The following is a 24148-nucleotide window of genomic DNA, read 5'->3' as shown; positions in this document are numbered from 1 at the left end:
TCTACACAAAATGGCCCTTCACCTGCATACTTCTCTTGCAGCTCAGAACAGCTGTCTACTGGGAACAAAGCGGAATCAGTAGCCTATAACTTCTACTGGGAAATTTAGAAAGTTTAAGGAGCAAAACATCATATGATATAAAAAGTACTAGATTAGAAGAAATCCTTGCTCTATCATAATTCACCATGTTTATTATTTATAGTTATCTTTTTAGTATGTGTGTTTTTTAAGCTGCCACAAATAGTTCATGGCGGGGGAAAGTAGTAAATAAAGAAAAAATCTTCTCAAAACTAGTTCATGTCCTTTAGTAAGCCACTTCACCTCTCTGTGCCTAAATGTCTCATCTAGGAACTGAGCAGTAGAACAAGGCTTCTAAGGACTTTGTCATGTGTCAAATTCTGGGACTAAGTTTTCATAAACTGTCTTCGATTTCCCTGTTTCCTCATCCCTCTTTTAAAATCTAAATTTTTAATCTGGGCCTTTGCTGAATAGGGGTAGGTGGGTGAGGAAGGAGACAAAGTTTAAATATCTGGGTTAGTGAATAAGGAAACGTGGAATCTTAGGCTGTTTTTAGAAGAATATTTCATTGATTGTAAAATTTTGAAATATTTTAAGATATATTTCCCTCCTCTTTCCTGCTCTGGCATCCATAGTCTTAGTAGAACTTTTTCAGAAAATACTCCTTTGGCAATAAAGTGAAAGTCCGACTCTTTGTAACCCCATGGACTATAGACTACCAGACTCCCCTGACCGGGATTTTCCGGGCAGGAGTACTGGAATGGGTTGCCATTTCCTTCTCCAGGGGATCTTGCCAACCCAGGGACTGAACCTAGGCCTCCTGCATTGCAGGCAGACTCTTTACCCTCTGAGCCACCAGGGAAGCCTTATGGCAATAAACCGATAGGTAAAGCCCTGTGGACGCTGGCCTTTCAGGTGGCTAAAACCGCTTTGCTTTTATTTGAACTATTTGTTTTTCCAACTCAGATACAGATTAAATTTCGTTTTCTTAAAACTAGAGAACTAGGTTCATTATCAGAACCTAGTTTTCCTTTGCATGCCTTTTCCCCTGGTTCCTGCCCTTTAGACAGCCTCTTTTCATTCCCAATGCCTTAGACTTCAGTGGTGCTAACTTGGAAGTGAGGCCCCAAAGACAGTGGGTCTCTGGCACTAATGGCTACCCCTTTTTGGGTAGGCCAGATGTTAATGGCACTCCAGTAGGGGACTGACTCTTCATGATAGGAAATCTGGTTTTGGTCTTTGGCCTCACCACAGGGTAAATAGTTTATGGAAAGGATAACTTTAATTGTGTTTTTTAAATTCTTAAAAAAAAAACACACAAAACTGAAATACACCACCATGCAGAAAAATTCTTAAAATATAAGTGCTTTTGTATACATATAAAATATAAATGCTTAGTTTAATGATTATTATAAAGCAAATAAACACCTATGACAAGAGAGGGAATTAGTAGCACTTGAGAGATATTGATTTTATTTTTAAATAAAGACTTCTTCAGTTGATTAAAGAAATAGGTTTGTTCAGATTCACTTGCATATCTTCACCAGCATTACCAATACTTCTTACTAAATAGGCCTTTCACTGGGCCGAATTAGCAAGGTCTCCCCTACGAGGAAGCACACTGGGAGTCAACCCACAAACCAAAACATCCTGAGAGGAGAAATGACTTTAAGAGGACATTCTTTCTGTTTGTTTCTCAAGGGCTGCCTTAAGTAATTCCTGCAAAGTAAAAATCTCTTCCCTTTGCTTAATGCTACAAATGGATTTCTTAATTTTTTCTTTTTGGTTCTCGTTTTCTACCTCATTGATCATTTTTGGGACTCATGGAAACTGGTTTCTCATTTCCTTCTCTCTTTATTTTAGAGGATGAAAGAAAGCTAGTTCCCTATTAGTAAAGTTCTGGTTTCATCCCAGTGTAGACTTGACAGTGTCCAGGGACACAGGGCCATAAGATATGTGTGTCCCATTTTCAAGGTACTGCTGCACAAGCTGGTACTGGTGCGAGCTGTCGTGAGTTGCTTGGGGCCCTGAACAGTGGTGTTCCTTTAACTTTCCACCTGACCTCCCCAGATGGCCCTCCACCGTCCAGATCGTCCTTTCTCTGAGTTGTCTCAGCCCTCCCAGTGCTACATGCTCTTTGCCTCTTGGTGCTTCCTTTGGATGTCTCCAAACAAAGTGTTTCTTTCTTGTTTTTCAAGTGCTACCTGCAAATAATTGAATTTAAAGGACATTAAACTTTTAAATGTATTTAATATTAAAAATAGGTGATACAAGGACTTTCCTGGTGATCCAGTGGTTAAGGCTCCGTGCTTCCACTGCAGGGGGTGCGGGTTTGATCCTTGGCTGGGGAACTGAGATCCCATAAGCCGTGTGGTATAGCCAAAAAATAAAGTAGGTAATATGTTTCCATGGTTAAAAATTCAGTAAAAGCTCTTCAATAAAGAAGACCTCAGTAAAAAGTCTCCCCTTAATACCTGTCTCTCATCTGTGTGTGTCCCGCCTCCCTGAACAGGTAAGCACTGTTAGTAGTATCTTCCAGAGTTTCTTTACACAGTATGGTGGTGGTGGTTTAGTCACTAAATCGTGTCCGACTCTTGTGACCCCATGGACTGTATGTAGCCTGCTGGGCTCCTCTGTCCATGGGATTCTCCAGGCAAGAATCCTGGAATGGGTAGCCATTTCCTTCTCCAGGGGATCTTACTGACCCAGGAATTGAACCCAGGTCTCCTGCATTGCAGGCAGATTCTTTACCAACTGAGCTATGGGGGAAACTATTTATACAGTATATGTACAAGCAAAAACAAACAAGTATTTTTAGGAACTTGAACTGACCTTGAATGCCTTTGTTCTTGGTTTTCTTTCTGTTATTTTTTAAAGTCAATTAAAGTCTTAATTTTTTTTTTTAGTTTTTTATTTTTTAAATTTTAATATCTTTAATTCGTAAAGTCTTAATTTTGTTATTTGTTTTCCCTTCTTTCATACTGTAGAATCTTAAGCTTTATCAAGGTAAAATTTCAGTTCATTTCCCCCCTTCCACACTTTCTTTAGTGAATCAAACCAAGGGCTTTTTCTCTGTTGCGCAGAGTCTTTCTGTCTTCACTACAAACTATACTCTCCAATTCTTAATAATAACTTATTGAATTTTAAAAAATTATGTATTTTCTGTATAGTGAGTGGTTAAATGACTCTTGATTTGTTTGTTTTATGAAATACTATGCAAAGTTAAAAAGAATGGGCCATGTTTGCTTATAGCAATTTGTTGAATTTTAAATGGCCATGTATATTTCTAAGAGCTTTCTTAAGTTGGCAGCAAGAAAATCTATGGATTAAGTTGAAAGAAGGCCTTCAGAGTTAGCTTCTACTCTTTCTCCTGTTCCTGAAAACCAATGACTGTTATGTGTATCCTGTTTGTTCAGTGGATATGCTCTCTTGTAAGAAAGTCCTATAAACAAAAATCCAAATTATAGGATTGATTATGTGCTTTTAAATAGGGTACATACCTATTGCATTAAAAAATTACATATGGTTTCCCAAAGTTCAGTTTACCTTCAAGTTTTCATGGCTTGTATTTTCCTGCAAATTGGAGTCAACCTAGAATCATAGAAAATTAGAATATGGTGGCCTTAGACATCATCTTGTTCAGCCTCCTCATTTTATAAGTTTAATAATGTAAAATAACTTTGTCAAAAGCCAGTGCCTCCTGTCAGTTTGTTACAACATGTTTCTAGTTTTCCACTTTTCTAATTTTTCATTAACTGACCTTCTGTCTCAGTTGGTTCAGTTCTTCTGAAACTAGATGTGCAAATATGGAGATGGGCTGGCGGCGGGAACCTGCTTTTTCATTCACATCCCTGATAATTCCTGTGGTGTAATAACCCTTCTTAGCATGGGTCCTAAGAAATGCCATGCATCTCAGGGAAAGGAAGGTCTTTGTGTTAGCTCCATTATTTTACCTTCTCAGGTGAAGGAGCTCTAAGTAGTCTGGTAGCCGTGGACAATTTGTTCAGGAGACTTGGGCTCAGTATCAGTATTGCTACCACTGTACAGCTATACCTGTAATTTGGAGGGAATTTATTTAACCAGAGCTTCCCTGGTAGCTCAGACCATAAAGAATCTGCCTGCAATGCAGGAAACTCAGGTTCAATCCCTGGGTCAGGAAGATCCCCTGGAGAAGGGAATGGCTACCCACTCCTGTATTCTTGCCTGGAGAACTCCCTGGACAGAGGAGCCTGGCAGGCTACAGTCCGTAGAGTCAGACAAGACTGAGCAACTAACACACGATGCTTTTACTTAACCTATGTCTTCACATTTTTTTACTTTTAAAGGAAGATTATCTTTCCTTTCAATCATCAATCCCCAAGCTTACCAGCAGAATGGTACAGTGAAAAAAGTACCTACTGGGAATATAAAAACCTTCATTTTAGTTCTGCCTTTGCCCCTTGTCTGCCCTTGGCCAAATCGCTTAAATTCTCTGGGCTTCAATTTCCTTGTCTAGAATATCTGCAGGGTAAGAGTTGGGCTTATATCTAGTTGTATTTTACATGTGTGCCTGTCATATATGCTTAGCTGGAGCAAGCTATTCTGTCTGTTTCCCTGGTGTCCTCCCTGCCTTCTGGTCTTCATTCTCTCCTGTTGTAATATCCTCTGTCCTTTAGCTTCACCTTGTGACACTCTTCCGATTCATCCAGGCCTAGCCCTGAAGCCTCTTCTTCCTTATAACCTAACTTGATTCTTTACATTGGAACTGATTTCTCCTCCTGAATTTCCTTAACACATTAAGATCTCAGCCCTACCTTTGATAAGAAGTGGTTTTTAGGTTTAACCTCTAATACTTTGGCCACCTGATGTGAAGAGCCAGCTCACTGAAAAAGACCCTGATGCTGGGAAAGATTGAGGGCAGGAGGCGAAGGGGACAACAGAGGATGGTTGGGTGGTATCACTGACTCAGTGGACATGAGTTTGAGCAAACTCTGGGAGATAGTGAAGGACAGGGAAGCCTGGTTTGCTGTAGTCCATGGAGTCCCAAAGAATCAGACGTGACTGAGCGACTGAACAGCAACAGGTTAGGTATGGCAGGGCCCCCGTTCCCAGCAACGTTGACAGTTTTCTCCTTACCTCACTAGTATTAGCGCCATCAGCTTCCTCCAGTGAAGAACTGTTAAGGCTCTTTCACACACACAGACCCATGAGATCCTGGCAGAAAATCCTTGCTGAATCTAGTTTCACACACTTTCAACAGATGTGCAGAGCAGAGACAGTTAAAGGAAAGTATGTTCATTAGGTGTGATTTGAAATATTGCTAATGTGCTATTACATTGCCTGTTTTTGCATAATAAGCCTAGATGCTGCTTTCCATTTTAAATAAAAATTAGATGTTTTAAAACTTTGTTTTAAAAAACTTTTGCAACAATATAAAAAAACAAAATGTTTCCATTATTTAATTCACCAAATCAAATTGAGGCAAATGCTTGTGAGCCAGTAGCTGGAAGGCCATTATAAGGGTGATGGGTTAATGACATTCATATATAGGGTTCTTTTCTATTCCATGAGCATGATTATCAAGATGGAAAGGAGCTTAAGCATTCTTAAATCACATTCCTCTTTTATAGCTTTAGTAACAGACCAAAAGTTGGGAAACCTTATTTCTAAGCCCATTTCCACCTTATTCTGGAGCATCTCCGGCATGTCACTTAACCATTCAGCGTCTCAGTCTCCCTAATCTGGAAAATTAAAATTATGCTAATAACTAAGCTCCCAGGTATGCTACAGTGCTGTGGTGAAGAATATTTCTTGCCTACCCAATACGAAACAAAGCAGCCTGTTGTACCAGCCCTGCTTCATTTTTCTCCACTATACACCTAGCATATGATATGTTTGTTTGTTTGTTCATCCTCTTGTAAGCTCATTAGCCAGAGCAGTGTGTTCATGCCCTGTAATAAGTGTTCAAGCCATATCTGTTAAATGAATGAGTTAGTCTTATGAGATCATGCATATGAAAACACAATGTACTTTTCTAAGTGCTTTGACCATGAAAGGGTACATCATGGGTTTTTTTCCCCCAAAATGAAAAGTTTTCCTATCTACCAAACTGAATGGAACTCTCTAGGGGAAAAGACTGATTACCAGTGTATCTTTTCCTTTCCTGAAGAATTAGTTTCCTTTAGGGGCTGAACAAGTAGATCAGGAAATAGGTCTCGTGATATTTTAGAGATTTTGGAGGGCTGAGCTACTGTTAAGTGCCACCAGTCCAACCTCTCCTCTTGCAGAGCCTTAGAAGTAGGAGCGATGCCATCAAAAGACCCCCACCTAGTGCTCTTCTTGATTTATTGGTCTCAAGTCTTTATTATACAAAGGATGTCGTTTCCTGAATGTTCTAAGTTGTTCTGTCGTGTCTTCTTTTATTGTTTGGCTGCTTTCTTGGCTGTGGGAGTTGTGTTATCCTCCCAGTATTAACTGACTCTAACGGAAATGAGAGAAACTGACATGGAATATATATTAGTTTGGGTTGTCTCATATAAAATATGATCTGTTTATGCAATCTTTACTTCTTGAGTATTTCCTCTGTGTGAGGCCCTGGGGGTATTGGGTTCGCTTGTGGGAAACAAAGATTAATAATTCAGTTTTTTACCCTTATGTAGCTTATAACATAATAGTGTGTAGTATGATATCACTTTTGATAGGGGGCCTCAGAACAGGCCTTATTTACTTCATAAAGTAAGTAAAGTCACTCAGTCATGTCTGACTCTTTGTGACCCCATGGACTGCAGCCCACCAGGCTCCTCAGTCCATGGGAGTCTCCAGGCAAGGATACTAGAGTGGGTTGCCATTTCCTTCTCCAGGGGATCTTTCTGACCCGGGGATCTTCCCGACCCGGGGATCGAACCCGGGTCTCCCGCATTGGAGGCAGACGCTTTAACCTCTGAGCCACCAGGGAATTGGCAGTAGGAGTAAGGTTTGGATTAAGGTTTGGATTTTAGAAATGAAGGATAGACTGTAACATTATAGGCAGAGAGAAGAATATGAACAAAGACTTAGAAACCAGGGCACAGGACAGTGTAAGAGAGAGCTGAATCGTCTCATTTGATTGGAATTTGGAGAGTGGGCAGTGAGTCTGGGAAGGGAGTGCTGGAGCCAAGACATGGAGAACTTGCGATGTTAGACTGAGAAGTCTGGGTGTCACTTGTTAAGTAATAGAGAACTGCTGGAGAGTTTCGAGTGGGAGTAAGGATACATGATTAAAGTTGTACCTTCAGGAGGTGAATGTGACAGTGATGTGTGGTATGGACCAGAGGGAACGAGAACTTGGACCGAGTGGCCGGCTATGAAGTAGTGATGGTGGGGGTCTAAACAAACAGTAGTGGTGAAAGTGAAAAGTGAGGGGACTTGGTGATTTCAAAAGTGAGTATGAATTGGTAGGACTTTGTGATTGATTGTAGAGGCTTAAGGACACTCAGTCCTTTATCTGACAATCTGATAAATCGTTACTGAGCAATTTCTACATACCTAGGTTCTGTTCCATGCCCTTGGGAACAAAGCAGGCAAGTTCTATATACTATGCTTGGAAGTTAGTTTTTGTTGGGGAGACAGATAGTAAACTATTAAAGAAATAAAAATTATTGCAGGTAGTGATAGGCACATTAATAAAGTTGATAAAGTCCAGATACTTTAAAGATTGTGGTCATCTTACCTTGGTACAGAGACCTAAACTTGGAGAATCCAGAAGCATCAAGGGCTACAATGCTGTCTTAAACAGACTTTTAGCAAGTACTAAATTATAATCTTTGAAAGGACCCATACCATCTGAGCCACCAGGGAAGTCAAATTATAATCTTTGAAAGGACCCATACCACAGATATTCTGAGTTGTGTAAAAGCCAGTATTGTCACCCCGTTGAGTTTGCCGATCTCAGAGTTTTACATAGGTAGGAGTTCAGTAGGTTTCAGCATTCATGTGAGCTATAGGGGCACATATAGATAAACCTAGCATTTTTCCCAAAAAAGAACCTCAGGTCTTCTCTGGACCTTGTACAAGTTCTGAGTTGCAGCTCCAAAGTTCTGGGCCACATTGTGGTGTAACAACTTTTACCTGAATTCTTGGATGTGTATTATTTTTATTAGCAAATCACCTGAACCATAAAATCCCACTGACTGGTAATTTTAGGAATTGGTCTCTGATAGTTTCTACAGAGTATAGGTCATGAAATAATTTTATTCGATTAAGAATTAACCTGTTGAATGGGGTATTTAATAATGACCATTTAAATGTTGAAGGATGTCTCAAGATTGCAGTGATATTGATCATCTTCTCTAATGTATTAGATCTACAATTTACCAGATTTTAAATCCCTTCTAAGTCAAGGAGAGTAAGACTGTGATATCATTATACAGAGGGATGCTTCTTTTACTGATTGATTCCAAATTCACATGAGCTGTAAATTCTTTACGTATAACTCTGTTTGACAGAATTCAAGATTAAGATTTCCCCATGAAATGAAATTTCTGGGGGATTTCTGGCAATTTGAGATCAGAGTTGCTAGAATCAGTCAACTCTGATTCTAGCAATATGTTTGATACCTGCCCTGAAGAAGCAGTCATATTCCAGACACTGTGAGTCTATGCAGTTTGGCCTGTGGAATTAAGTTTGAATAAAAGAGTCCCCCAATTTCAGAGGATAAGGTACCCAACCCATCTACTTCTCAAGGTCAATCCTTCTTGTGCCTGTGACCCTGCCTGGCAACCTTCTCTGGCACTTGAGCCTCTCAGTTATCCCCTCTCTTTTCTGTTCTTTCACTCTTTCCCTTTCAGAGTGGTTCTTCCCCTCAGCCTATAAACATACTCAAAGCCTGCCCATCTTCATCAACCCATGCTTGACCCCATGCCCCCATGAGGCGTAATCTGTCTTTCCACGCCACTGAAGCTTTTAAAGAGTCACCTTTTACTTGCCCTCACCACCCACGCATCTCCCACCCACTCCTCCATCCTGACTCTCATCCTCCCGTCTTGACCGCATTCTCAGTATAAGATCCTCCATGATCTCAAATTGCCAAATCTAATGGATACTTTTTCAGTTCTTATCTCACTGAACCTCTTTGCTGTATTTGGCACTATTTGTGACTCCCCGATTCTTTACTTCCTTGGCCTAATTCATCTTACATTTCGGACTATTCTTTCTCTTCTTTCTCCTTCATTTCTCTCTCCTTTCCCTTAAGTGTTGACATTCCCGTGGGTTCAGTCCTTGGCCCGTGTGCCTCTCACTTGGCACACTCTTCCCTGACTGATCTCATCCATTCTCTCACTACTCTTGAGTCTATATCTCTAGCCCAGAACACTCCTTAAATATTCAGTGTTTTGCCAGGCATCTCTATCTGGGCTTCCCGTAGGCAACTCAGTGTATTCCAAATTGAACTAATTTTCTTCCCTCAAACCTACTTATCTTATTTCATCTGCTGTTTTAGTTGATGATACCACCCAAATTCTAGGTATTATTAATGCCTCTCTAATTTTCTGTATTCCTGAGGATCACCAATATGAGGGAACTGTCAGTAGAATGTTGCACATTATTACAAGGGAGGAAAAATTTTGGCTCAGAAACATTAATTTACTGCTGAAATTCCCTCACCTAGTGTGTGGAGTCACCCAGGTTTCAGTTCCTGGGATCTGTGAATTTAGTACTTGTCTTTCTACCATGCTGTGCTGTCTCTAGAGAGTGTATTGCGAGTTTTGTTTTCTACTGTCATTTTTGGATAATTTCTGTCGTTTTGCACTGCCTCAGTATGAGGCCTTGCACTGCCTCAATCTAAGACATAGAAAACATGAGAAAACTTTTCAAACTAAAATTAATGAATTTTTATGAGTGGATGAGAGACAGCGTGGAAAAGGTCAATTAGACACCTTGCATAAAGTTGGATATAGTAATAAGTTAGTTGATTTTAGCTATATCATTTCCTCATGACTAAGAGGTTCATTCCATGTATGGATGTGAGAGTTGGACTGTGAAGAAAGCTGAGCACCGAAGAATTGATGCTTTTGAACTGTGGTGTTGGAGAAGACTCTTTAGAGTCCCTTGGACTGCAAGGAGATCCAGCCAGTCTATTCTGAAGGAGATCAGCCCTGGGATTTCTTTGGAGGGAATGATGCTGACGCTGAAACTCCAGTACTTTGGCCACCTCATGCGAAGAGTTGACTCATTGGAAAGGACTCTGATGCTGGGAGGGATTGGGGGCAGGAGGAGAAGGGGACGACAGAGGATGAGATGGCTGGATGGCATCACCGACTCAATGGACATGAGTCTGAGTGAACTCTGGGAGTTGGTGATGGACAGGGAGGCCTGGCGTGCTGCAATTCATGGGGTCGCAAAGAGTCAGACACGACTGAGCGACTGAAATGAACTGAACTGAACTGAAGAGGTTCATTCATTCAGTCAGCAAACATGTATGAACTGTCTGCCTTGCCCCAGCCAGGTATTATATGACATCTTCTGCTTGCTAAGCCAAGAAAGTCACAGTTGTTGTTGTTGTTCAGTCGTTCAGTCGTGTCCGACTCTTTGTGACCTCACGGAATGCAACACGCCGGGATTCCCTGTCCTTCACCATCTCCTGGAGCTTGCCCAAACTCATGTCCGTTGAGTCTCCAACCATCTCATCCTCTGTCGTCTGCTTCTTCTCCCGCCTTCAATCTTTCCCAGCATCAGTCTTTTCTAACGAGTTGGCTCTTCGCATCAGGGGGCCAAAGTATTGGAGCTTTAGCTTTAGCATCAGTCCTTCTAATGAATATTCAGTATTGATTTCCTTTAGAATTGACTGGTTTGATCTCCTTGCAGTCCAAGGGACCCTCAAGAGTCTTCTCCGACACCACAGCTAAAAAGCATTAATTCTTTGGCATTCAGCCTTCTTTACGGTCCAACTGTCACATGCATACATGACTACTGGAAAAACCATAGCTTTGACTAGATAGACCTTTGTCAGCTAAGTAATGTTTCTGCTTTTTAATATGCTGTCTAGGTTTGTTATAGCTTTCCTTCCAAGGAGCAGGTGTCTTAATTTTGTGGCTGCAGCCATCATCTGCAGTGATTTTGGAGCCCAAGAAAATAAAGTCTCTCACTGTTTCCATTGTTTCCCTATCTATTTGCCATAAAGTGATGCAACTGGATGCCATGATCTTCGGTTTTTTGAATGTTGAGTTTTAAGCCAGCTTTTTCACTCTCCTCTTTCACCTTCATCAAGAGGCATTTTATGTTCTTCTTCGCTTTCTGCCGTAAGGGTGCTATCATCTGCATATCTGAGGTTGTTGATATTTCTCCCAGCAATCTTGATTCCAGTTTGTGATTCAGCCTGGCATTTCACATGATGTAATCTGTGAAATAAACAGGGTGACAATCTATAGCCTTGATGTACTCCTTTCCCAGTTTGGAACCAGTCTATTGTTTCATGTTTGATTCTAACTGTTGCTTCTTGACCTGCATACAGATTTCTCAGGAGGCAGGTAAGGTGGTCTGGTATTACCATGTCTTTAAGAATTTTCCAGTTTGTTGTGATCCACACAGTCAAAGGCTTTAGTGCAGTCAATGAAACAGAAGTAGATGTTTTTCTGGAATTCCCTTGCTTTTTCTGTGATCCAGCTGATGTTGGCAATTTGATCTCTGGTTCCTCTGCCTTTTTTAAGTCCAGCTTGAACATCTGGAAGTTCTCGGTTCACGTACTGTTGAAGCCTGGCTTGGAGAATTTTGAGCATTACTGTGCTGGCATGTGAAATGAGTGTAGTTGTGCATAGTTTGAGCATTCTTTGGCATTGCCTTTCTTTGGGATTGGAATGAAAACTGACCTTTTCCAGTCCTGTGACCACTGCCGAGTTTTCCATATTTGCTGGCATACTGAGTGCAGCACTTTCACAGCCTGTAAGGATCTCGGTGTCCAATGAGGGAGATCAGTGTGTAAGCAAAATGACAATACTATATTAAGTGCTAGATCAGAAGTAAGTACAAAGTGTAGCGGGAACACAGCAGCAGGAAGGGTAATGAGAAACTTTCTCTGTGTGAGAAAGTTGAATGTTGAAAAGGTGATATTTGAACTGTACCTTGAAGTATTAAAGTATGTTTAATAAACATTTCACTCATTGGAGAAGAGAAGAAAGAGTAGTTTGGGTCTAAAGAACAGTGCATGAAAAGACAGAGGCATGAACAACATTAAAGTGTTTAGAACCTTGAGTTCACCGTGACTGGAGCATGAGGGTATGGTCTGGTGAGACAGGAGATAAAGGAGAGAGGCAGGTTGGACCCCACTGTGTACATACTCAGCAGTTTTAATTTTTTCCTGCTTCTGGAGTTCTCAGTGTGAGATGACCTCTGGGGCCCATTTTGAACCAGTGCAGTGTCCTGTGACTTTGGCCCTAGTAACTGTAGACTCTTAGTCTGGCTTATGCACAAGGGTCCTACTGGCTTGTGCCATGTGTGTGAATGCTAAATATGTTGAATATTACCCCTGAGAGTCTCCTCCTGCCACCCTGCCAAGGAACAGAGGGAGCAGCAATGATCGGTATGATAGCAAAAGCATCATCGTAATTCCGTTTGTTTTGAGTCCTTATTCTGGGCCAGGCACTGTAGTCAGGACTTTTGGTGAATTTTCATTTAACCCTCATAATCTGATAAAATAGGTTACTGTCAGTCATTATCCATATTTCATCCATAAGAAAACGGAGCCTTGGCAACCTGAGTTAGTTGCCTAAAATCATAACAACTAATAAGCAACAGCTGGATCTTGAATCCAGGTGGCCTCAAAGCCTAACCATTCTACTCTGCTGCTTTCTGAGAGAGAGGAGAGTGAGAAGAGATTCTAGAGTACGAGCACAGTGCAGTGAAGAGAGGCACTAGTATGCTTTACATACTAAATCCACCTTCCTCTTTACCTTAGAGCAGCTGCAGGCTGGGGACCCCAAGAGCATAAGGGAGGAGAAAATCAACAGCAAATCTGATTGACGGATGGTGAGGAAGGGAGGCCAGGTAGGAGGTTCCAAGCCGCCCTGCCTCAGGGAGCAGGAACATGCTGGCTCAGTGCTGAAGCAGCTGCTGTTCTGCCAGTGTGTCTTCCTGTGATCAGGATGTAGGCAGGAATCGGTGTCACCTGCTCCAGATGTGGGCTGGAGGACATAGGGGTCACAAGGTCAAAGCAAATGAGAAAGAATATGCAGAAGCACTGGGAACCAGCAAAGCCGCAGAGAGGCCGGATGCTGGCATCATCTTCATCGAGCTTAACTTGGGAAAATACCATACACAGCTGCTGTGACGTCGCTGGCATATGCAGGGGGCTTTCTTTTTTGTCAGAGTTAAAAAGAATTTAGTAAAAATGATTTCTTCATTGGTCTGAGGGTTGGATCAGATGACTCAGCTTGAGCAGAGCACACTGTGTTTGATTTCTTCTCTCTTTTTTTTAATTTTTAATTTTTAAAAAATTTATTTTTGGCTAAGCTGGGTCTTCGTTGCTACATGCAGGCTTTCTCAAGTTGCAGTGCAAGGGCTTCTCATTGCAGTGGCTCCTCTTGTTTCAGAGCATGGCTTCTAGACACATGAGCTCAGTAGTTGTGGCTCACGGGCTTAGTTGCTCCGCAGCGTGTGGGATCTTCCCAGACCAGGGGTAGAACTGGTGTCTCCTGCATTGGCAGGTGGGTTCTTAACCACTGGACCACCAGGGAAATCCTTGTGCTTGGTTTCTTGTCTATAAAGTGAGGAGTTAGAGTTGATAAGTAGTTTTGAAGTTTTTAAAAAATTGCAGTATGACGTGATAATTAAGAGAATAGACTTTGGCGTTAGATTGCCTTGGTTCAGTTCTAAGTTTTACCACTAAATAACGGTGGTTTTGGGCAAGTTGACCTTTTTGTTGCAGTTTCATTATTAGTAAAATATACCTTCTTTATCAAGTGGTTGCTGTGAGACAGGTATTGTAAAAGGCATCTCACTAGGGTTCCTTCTGCATAGTAAATGCTTAATACATGCTAAATGTTATTTCTTCAAATAGACACACAGGTGCAGTTATTAATAAGTAAGGGAAATTAAAATATAAACATGGGATTTAAAGGCCTCTCACTCTGTTCTCAGTATAGTGAAATAGAGCCTTGGAAGAGGAGCACTACAAACATTCATGTAGTTCAAACAGAAGTATAAGCCTAAAGGAAAAAAAACTGCCCGTGTCCTAATGTCCTGCTTTTCGGTTCAGTGTTTCTAAGCTGGGTGCCAGGGTTCAGGCGCTCTGTAAATTCAGGCCAGTTGCGCCTCTGCTGGAGCCTTTCCTAGGACACGTTGGGACTATAATTGTCATTTTACTTGAGGGAGCCACTGAGCAGATTAGCATTAAGAAAGGCATCAGGGGAGTTCTCTGGTGGCCTAATGGTTAGGATTTGGTGCTTTAACTGTGGAAACCTTGGTTCAGTCACTGGTTGAGCAACTTAGATTCTGCAAGCCATGTGGTGCAGCCCACCCCTACCCCCCCAAAAAAGTACAGTGTATAATTTGGGACTTCCTGGCAGTTCAGTGGTTATAACTCCATGCTTCCACTGCAGGGGACATGGGTTCGATTCCTGGCTGGGGAACTAGATCACATAGGCCATGTGGTGTGGCCAAAAAAATTTCCAAAATATAATAAGTATATAAGTAAATAAAAGGCATCAGGACCCCCTGTAACATGGTATAGTCATTTTGACAGTATAGGTCATTTATGTTTGAACAGCTTCCTAGTCTGAGGTAGAATCTGTTTAGATTTAGCATCATGCTTTTCTTTATTAAAACAGGGAAATTTTGAAAGGACGTTTATTTGTTGCCTGCTATATTGGCTGTGTAATTAACCAGAAGTGAATGCCAAATAGCTGTTGATTAGTGGACAGTTGGAGAAGGCAATGGCACCCCACTCCAGTGCTCTTGCCTGGAAAATCCCATGGATGGAGGAGCCTGGTAGGCTGCAGTCCATGGGGTCGCTAGGAGTCAGACACAACTGAGCGACTTCACTTTCACTTTTTACTTTCATGCATTGGAGAAGGAAATGGCAACCCACTCCAGTGTTCTTGCCTGGAGAATCCCAGGGACGGGGGAGCCTGGTGGGGTCGCACAGAGTCAGACACGACTGAAGCGACTTAGCAGCAGCAGCAGCAGTAGACAATTGGCTACTACTGCTCACTACTGCTCTTACCACTGTTATAGCTGGTTTTCCAATCAGCTGTATTTGTATTATTGGTGAAGAGTACCTCTCTGTGAGTGCACACTCTGAAACCATTAGGCAGAGAGGATTTGCTGTTAAAAGTTGCCAGAACAAAAAATTTATACTTAGGCAGGAAAGAACTAACAACTACTAAAAGTCTAATCAGCTAGTTACCTGGTTCAGAAGAGGTACATAGATCTGGGAGAATAAAGTGTATATATATATATTAGATTAGCAGGCAAGAATTTAAGGCTAGAGACGTCATTTAAAGATGAGAGGATTAGGCAGCTCCAGAAGTCAAAACAGTTAGGATCTAGGGTCCAAACTCTGGCAGACTGTCGTAAAGCAGTGTGGATAACAGTTATAGCAGATGGAGCCAAAGGGTATTGATTCCCACCTCCCCCTCTATAGATTAGCTCAATCCCTGGCCCCTAGGTGTGCATTAGACCCACAAGGCCCTCAGGTGCCTACAGGTCCCCTTTGCCCTGGTGGAAATGATGACCTCTCAGGGGAGGAAGAATCTGGTTGGGTGGGGAACTGCTCTCCTGGGCCTTGTGACCCACAGCAAAGCCGGGACTGGGTGATAAACTTCTCTCTAAGAAGCTTTCTGTTTGCGATGTACTGCACCCATATGCTGAGTTCTCTGCAGTGTCCTTTGCAGTTTATGCACCCTTTATTATTTTAATGTGTACATTTTGAATGGCTGAAGAATTAACCCAGTCCCGGGGTGAGGGTGGGGGCTGCTCATGAGTTGGCTGCATGCAGTACTTTGGTGACTCTGCGCATGTATTGCAGTGTGTTTGCCGTGTGCTAGGATTTGTTTGGCATGAATATGAATGAGCTCGTGCTTGGCCTTGCACAATGTCGCTGTTCCTTATGTAGACCCTGAAGGGAATGCCTCTTACCTGGCGTTAGCGGTGGCAAAGCTCCTCCAACGTGTGCTTCCAGCCCCACGTAGCTAATTAGAAACAAAAAGCCTGTGCTTTTCAGAAGGCTCGTCTTATGCCGGCATGACACATTTATTAATACTCCATGCCATAACTCGTTAAGAGTTGTTCTACCGCTGCTAATGGGCCTTGTACTCACACACATTCAGTGGCTGTCGTTATAAACTGATATTTTCCCCTGGGCCATAAACCACAATTCAATATCAATTTCCCTTTTAACTCATTTACTTCACAGAGATCTATTTTAAGACAGATTAGGTAAAATATTGGACTTCATGGGTACCGAGTGACTGTTGCTTAAGAAGTATTCTCGTAAGAATCCAAAACTAGCTGTCCTTCACTCTCCTGCTGGGCTTTAAAGGATCTGGTGTTGGAGCACGGGATTGAACAAAGGGTAACTCTCCTTTCCTGGGTTCTTACCAGCAGTTTAATGATGATTCAGTTCAGTTCAGTTCAATCGCTCAGTCGTGTCCGACTCTTTGCGACCCCATGGACTGCAGCACACCAGGCCTCCCTGTCTATCACCAACTCCTGGAGTTTACTCAAACTCATGTCCATTGAGTCGGTGATGCCATCCAACCAGCTCATCCTCTGTCATCCCCTACTGAGATTTAAATCATATGACTTTAAAATGCTTTTGTGTATATATATATATTTTAAATTCAGCCCAGCACCAATCCTCTTTATTCATTCTCTTTTGCATCGTCACTGTTCTGCCCAGAAAAGGTGATAAAAGTAGAGGGTCTAGAGGGTGAAAAAGCAGCCCATGGTACGACACTCCCATGGGACCGTGCTGCCCATTTCTCACATAAGTACCATTGTCAGGATAGTATTAAGCACCGTTGACCCCGGCCTTGACAGTTTCACTCAAAAAAGCAACATAACTAACTCAGGAGAGTTCCACCAAGGTGGTATGTGAAGGAATGAATAGAATAGTAAGTAGGCTTTCTCCTCAAAACTATGGTTTGCCCTTTGTTGCACTTGATTTTGGAAGTGAAAATCGCTCAGTTGTATCTGACTCTTTGTGACCTCATGGACTTTATATAGTCCCTGAAATTCTCCAGGCCAGAATAATGGAGTGGGTAGCCTTTCCCTTCTGCAGGGGATCTTCCCAAACCAGGGTTCGAACCCAGGGATCTCCCACATTACAGGCGGATTTTTTATCAGCTGAGCCACAAGGGATGCCCAGGAATACTGGAGTGGGTAGCCTATCCCTTCTCCAGGGGATCTTCCTGACCCAGGAATGGGACCAGGGTCTCCTGCATTGGAGGAGATATTTACCGACTGAGCTACTAGGGAAGCCCTTTTACAATATTGGCTGCGTCTATATGTTTTCTAAACGTAGGCTCATAGGTGTCAGAGCTGGAAAGGACCTGGGCACACCCATCAGGCAGCCCCTTCTCTTAAGGTAGAGAAGAGGAAAACGAGATCCAGAGAGCTGTAGGGGCTTCCCCAGGTCGCACTGCCACGTGGAGACAGGTGGAAAAGGACAGCCTGTGTGTTTTAATACCTCAGAGGTGATGTGGCAGAGATCAAATCCTGGTGAACACAGGTTCCTCTGCAGCTTGTTTATCAGAATCTCTGAGGTGGGGCTTGTGAATCTGTGGGTTTGTTTGTTTTTTTTTAAAGATGATCAGATTATTCTTAAGCAACCAGTCTGTCTTATGTCAGAACTGGTATTCATACAAAACAGGGATTTACCAGCCTTGACCCCTGGCCCAGATCAGCTCTGCCATTTGCTTTTGTATGGCCCATGAGTTAAGATGGGTTTTCACAGGACTTCCAGAGTGGTCCAGTGGTTCGGAGGTTAGGACTCTGCATTTCCACTGCAGGAGGCACAGGTTCAATCCCTGGTTGGGGAACTAAGATCCCGCAAGAAGCATGGCACAGCCAAAAATAACAGAGAAGGCTTTTCACATTTTTAGGTGATTGTGCTTAGTCTGTGCTTAGTTTCTCAGTTGTGTGCTACTCTTTGTGACCCCAGGGGCTATAGCCTATCAGGCTCCTCTGTCCACGGGGACTCTCCAGGCATGAATAATGGAGTGGGTTGCCATTCCCTTCTCCAGGGGATCTTCCCAACCCAGGGATCGAACCCAGGTCTCCCACATTGCAGGCAGATTCTTTACCATCTGAGCCACCAGGGAAGCCCTGTAAGTAATTGGGGAAAAGTAAAAAAAAAAAAAAACCACAATATTCTGTGATGTATGAAAATTTTAGGAAATTAAAACTTCCTTGTCCATAAATAAAGTTTTATTGAAGCATGGTCCCTCTTATTTGTTTACATATCGTCCATGGTTACTTTTGCAACTGCAGTGGCAGGGTTGAGTTGCTGCACCAGGGACCGTGTGGTCCATAGAGCCTGTGACATTTGCTCTCTGACCCTTTACAAAAAAGGTTTGCTGACCCCTGATATATATTATTCTCTCAGCTAAGCACTACAAGTGTAAGAGGAGATTCTTAAGCTTTGAGACCTTGTATTGGTTCAAACACCATCTTGCCTTTTGCAAAAGATGATATTTGAAAACCTGCATATAAGTTAAGCATATGCAAAATAATTATTTAATAATAAAGTATGCTTCATTGTAATGCAGCTTGCTACTTTGAAGTATGGAGGATTCACCTTCATTTCTGGACATTTAGTGTAAACTAGAGGTTTATTTCTCTTTGATCAAAAAAAGATCTGTTTTTATACTTCATAGAGGATATAAATACTTAGAAAGGAGTGATGATTAAACTATTCTGTATGCAGTATTCAGTATCCAAATTAATTATGAAATTTCTACTTCACGCATAAAATGTCCTTAAGGAAACCTTTATTCCTACAAAACCATCTTTTGTTTATTTATTTTTTTAATCTTTTAAAAATTCACTGTAGAAACATAGTTTCCCTCAGGATCATCAGGATCATCCTTGCCAATGCATCACTGTACTCATTTAGAATCCTAGCTACCTCCTGGTTTTTCTTCAACCAAGGCCTGACAATGTCAGTTTCCTAATGCCTTCCTTTTCTTTTCCCTCACCTCAGCCATGCAAGCATTTGTTCAGTCCTCAAGTAGCATTCGGAGAAGGCAATGGCACCCCACTCCAGTACTCTTGCCTGGAAAATCCCATGGACGGAGGAGCCTGGTAGGCTGCAGTCCATGGGGTCGCTAAGAGTTGGGCATGACTGAGTGACTTCACTTTCACTTTTCACTTTCATGCATTGGAGAAGGAAATGGCAACCCACTCCAGTGTTCTTGCCTGGAGAATCCCAGGGATAGTGGAGCCTGATGGGCTGCCGTCTATGGGCTCGCACAGAGTCGGACACGACTGAAGCGACTTAGCAGCAGCAGCAGCAAGTAGCATTTATTGAGCACCTGTTTTGTGCTGCTGTGCACGCTCTGATCCTGAGATAGGAAATACCCTCAGCGGTTCCTCTAGACCTGTCTTTCCATCATGGCCAGGCTAAAAGATAAGAAATTGGGAGGTGCAGAGTTTGTTACTTTGAAAAACTCTGATGCTTATCTCCTTCTGAGGCAGTTAGATTTTATACAGGCCCGGCCTGGTGGTTTTGGATCCTGGGACTTGGGCCAGCATTTCTTTCGTTGTTGCTGAGGCTTTCATGCAGTGTACCTCAGGGGCTCAGGTTTCTCATCCACCAGAGACTGCATCTCCTCACCAGGTCCAGTCCCCGTCACTGAATTACTTCTCTGTCTGGCAAATAGAAGCTGTAAAGAGACTCTAAACTTGGCATCTATATGTTGCTCCTTGCGCCTAACCTTTGATAGGTGGTGTCCCTCTCCTGAGCTTTTGTGAAATGCACAGAGGATAATAATCCCTCCTTCACACATACTTCATGGGAATATTATGAGGTTGAATGAGGAGGTTATTTAAAAGGTTTGACATTTTCTTGGAGGGGGTTGCTATAGAAACGCAGAGGCATACAAGTACTTCAGAGAAGAGATTTCAGGAAAGTTCAGGGCTCTTTAGTTTTTATTTTTTTTGAATTATGAAGTATGATAACACATTTACAGGAGACTTGGAAAATACAGAACAAAGTTACATACAATTATTTTTTAAGTAGGTAAAATAAGATTTTAAGTTGGAGTTTCAATATCAAACTCTCAAAAATTAATGGAATGAATATACAGAGAAGTAGAAAGACATAGTAGACCTGAAAGGCACTGTGAACCAAGTCAATATAATTAAGATTTATATAATTTTCACTCAACAGTAAGATACAAATTCTATTCAAGCTCCCATAGACTGTAAACTAGGAGACACTGGAATATATTCCGGGACATAAGGTGCAAAAACTTCATGGTCTAGAGGTATTGAAATCGCATAGTCTGTTCTCTTATCATTGTAGATTATGTTAGAAATCAATATCAAAAGAAATTTGAAAATAACCCACATATTTTCCAGTGCAGTGTGACATTTACCAAGAGAGATCTTCGACTTAGCCATCAAAAGTCTCAATAAAGTTGACTGAAAGAAACACAGAGTGATTGCAGAGAAGGAAGCATTTAAGTGAGAAATTAGTATCAAAATGAGAAATTAATATTAAAGATACTTTAAACAAAATCCCATGTATTTGGAAATTAAATGTCCACTTTTAAATGATGGTGTAGCTAAGAAGCCATAATAAGGAAAATTAGGGGGAAAATTGTAATAGAATAAAAATGGAAAGAGAATTTACCAGAATTTGTTGTATGCTGCGGAAGCTGCTCAATGCAATTAAATACGACGTGGAGTCTTCAATAGGTATGAAAACAAATAATGGACAGTAGCATAAAATTTTGTGAAGTTAGAACAAAATTTGTCCTATTGTTAATAATGCTGTATCACTTGTTAATTTCATGTGTGTTTGTGTGTGTGTTACAACATAGTATTTATTTATATTCTCAGAATTGGATTAGAAGTTTCAAGCAGGGCTCTTTGTTCCTTTGAGAGTCCAAAATATGGAAGAGCCTGAGCTTGGCCCTTGACCTCTTTCAGCCTAACCCCAAGCCTACTACTTCCTCTTGCTCTTAGGGTTAAGTTTTGCCTGCAGTTATCGCCCCCCGCCCCCCCGCCCCCCCACCGCTGCCTGGGGCCACTACCTTCTAGTACAGGAAGAATATGATCTCAGTGCAATCTCTCCACTGGGGCTGCTTCATCGAACATTTACAGAATGCATATGGCTCAACACCAGCACTGCTTTTTATTGTGGAGAAAATGGCGTGACTGCCAGGAACGGAAAGAATAGAAGATGAAAGGACGGGAACTTTAAAAAAAATCTGCCAGCCACTGTGTATTGGGAGTACTTGGGTTGAGCATTATATTGAAACTGTGGGAGGAAGTGTGAAGTTGTTTCCTGCTCTCCAAGAGCATGAAAACTAGTAGGGGTGGAGAGTGGAGGGGAGGGTACAGAAGGAACTTGGAGAATAAGGAAAGACACAAACTCTGAGAGTAACAAGAGTTGGCAAAGGGGGAAGTCAGAGTAATTATCATAAAAAAGTGGGACCTTGGGCTTCCCCCATGGTCTAGTGATTAAGAATCTGCCTGCCAGTGCAAGGGACATGGGCTTAGTCCCTGGTCTGGGAAGATCCCACATGCCTGTGTGCCACAAGCATTGAGCCTGTGAGCTGCAATTGCTGAAGCCTGTGTGCTGTGTGCTCCGCAATGAGCAGTGAGAAGCCTGCTCACCACAACGAAGACTAGCCCCTACTTGCCACAACTGGAGAGCACCTGTGTGCAGCAAAGAAGACCCAGCACAGCCAAAAATAAACAAGTCTTTTTTAAAAAAAAGAAGTGGGACCTCAGTACCAAAGTCAAAGTAACACTGACCTCTGTGGGAAGGAGGGGGATGGAGTTGGAAAGGACTGCAGAAAGAAACCGTATTAATAAAGTGTTATTTCCTAGGCTAGCTGATGGGTATAGAGATGTTTGTGGTATCATTCTGTAGACTTTTTAATATGTCTTATGCCTCTCATATGGTTCATTTTTGCGGTATTTTTGTTTTCATTGAGATACAGTTCACATGCTAGAAAATCCACCATTTTAATGTGTACAATTCCTTGGGTGTTTTTTTTTTTTTTTTTCAATTCATTGGGTTTTTATTCGCTAGTTTGTGAAGCCATCATCACTTTCTAATTTCAGAACATTTTCATCACCCTAAAGAGACCCGCTGGCTTCCCTGGTGGTTCAGTGTTAAAGAAATCACCTGCCAATGCAGGTGATGTGGGTTTGATCCTGAGTCACAAGATCCCCTGGAGAAGGACATGCCAGCCCACTCCAGTATTCCTGCCTGGAGAATCCCATGGACAAGAGGCGCTGTGGGCTGTACAGTCCATAGGGTCACAGCAAGTCGGACATGACTTGTCTACTAAACAACCACAACAGAGAGACCCATTAGCAAGGAGCTCCTAATCCCGTCTCCATCCAATCCTAGGCTGACCAGCTTTCTATCAAAATTTGCCTATTCTAGACATTCCGTGTAAATGGAATCCTACAGTATGTGGCCTGTTGTGTTTGAACTCTTCTCGAGGAAATGGCAACCCACTCCAGTGTTCTTGCCTGGAGAATCCCAGGGACAGCGGAGCCTGATAGGCTGTCGTCTATGGGGTTGCACAGAGTCAGACACGACTGAAGCGACTTAGCAGCAGCAAGGTTTTTCAGGTTTCACTCATGTTGTAGCATGTGTAAATACTTAACTTCTCTTCCTTTCTTTTTTTCTTGGGCCAGATGTCTTTATTTTTCAAAAAGGTCCTTAAATCTTTCTGAAGTTCCAAACGGGTTGGGAAACACTTTTAGCTATTGCTATTCTTAATTCTATTATTTGGTTTGGAATAAAACTGATTTTTAAAAATTTATCCGTAACACATTACTGGTCACTTTTCAGGTAATAATATACAGTTGACCCTTGAACGACACAGGCGTGAAGGGCCCAGTCGAAGATCCACCTATAACTGTAGGCAGCCCTCAGCATGCGTGGTGCCCTCACGCCTCGGTCCCGTAGAGCTTCTGATTCGTTTGTATCTGTGTTTCCGCAGCAGCAGATCCCACTGACTGGATCTCTGCAGGATTTCCTGTTGAAAAAAAAGCCATGTACAGGTGGACCTGTGCCATTCAAACCCATGTTATTCAAGGGTCAACTGTATATATTTTTTATTGTGGTAAACTATATATAACACAAAATTTACCATGTTAACCTTTCTTAAGGGCACAATTCAATGGTATTAAATATATCCACCATGTTGTACAACCTTCGCCACCATCCATTTCCACTTTTTCATCTCAAACAGAAACTTACACCCATTAAAAAATAACTCTCCATTCCTCCTGCCTAAAGCCCCTTATAAACTCTCTTCTACTTTCTGTCTCTATGTATTTGCTAATTCTAGGTACCTCATATAAGTGGAATCATATAATATTTGTCCTTTTGTGTCTGGCTTATTTCACTTAGCCTAATGTCTTCTAGCGGAGAAGGCAGTAGCACCCCACTCCAGTACTCTAGCCTGGAAAATCCCATGGACGGAGGAGCTTGGTAGGCTGCAGTCCACGGGGTTGCTAAGAGTGGGTCACGGCTGAGCGACTTCACTTTCACTTTTCACTTTCATGCATTGGAGAAGGAAATGGCAACCCACTCCAGTACTCTTGCCTGGAGAATCCCAGGGACTGGGGAGCCTGGTTGGCTTCCATCTATGGGGTCGTACAGAGTCGGACATGACTGAAGAGACTTAGCAGCAGCAGTGGTGTCTTCTAGGTTCATGCATGTTTAGCACATGTCAGAATTTCAACCCTTTTAAGACTGGATACTATCCATCATATGGATATATACCACATTTTGTTTACATTTTTGTCCGTTGATGGGTTGTTTCCACTTTTGCAGTATTTTGATGCTTTTATGAACATCCATGTATACATTTTTGTGTGAACCTGTTTTCAGTTCTCCTGGGTGTGTATAGCTAGGAGTGGAATTGCTAGGTTGTATGGTATCTCAGTGTTTAACTTCTGAGGAACTGTCAGCTGTTTTCCAAAGTGG

General features: G+C 42.1%; 1 protein-coding gene and 1 non-coding gene across 6 annotated transcripts in view; one reads left to right on the top strand and one right to left on the bottom strand.

The window, feature by feature from the left end:
* SCN8A (sodium voltage-gated channel alpha subunit 8) overlaps window positions 1–24148 on the top strand; it is a 122996-nt gene that overhangs the window by 1445 nt on the left and 97403 nt on the right. The gene's annotated exons all lie outside the window — the stretch shown is intronic.
* Window positions 6881–6952, bottom strand: TRNAW-CCA (transfer RNA tryptophan (anticodon CCA)). The gene has a single exon. It is a non-coding gene; the product is annotated as a tRNA-Trp (tRNA).

The sequence above is a fragment of the Ovis canadensis genome, chromosome 3 (assembly GCF_042477335.2).
Source record: "Ovis canadensis isolate MfBH-ARS-UI-01 breed Bighorn chromosome 3, ARS-UI_OviCan_v2, whole genome shotgun sequence".
NCBI lineage: Eukaryota > Metazoa > Chordata > Mammalia > Artiodactyla > Bovidae > Ovis > Ovis canadensis.
This window is presented reverse-complemented; position numbering and strand designations above follow the sequence as displayed.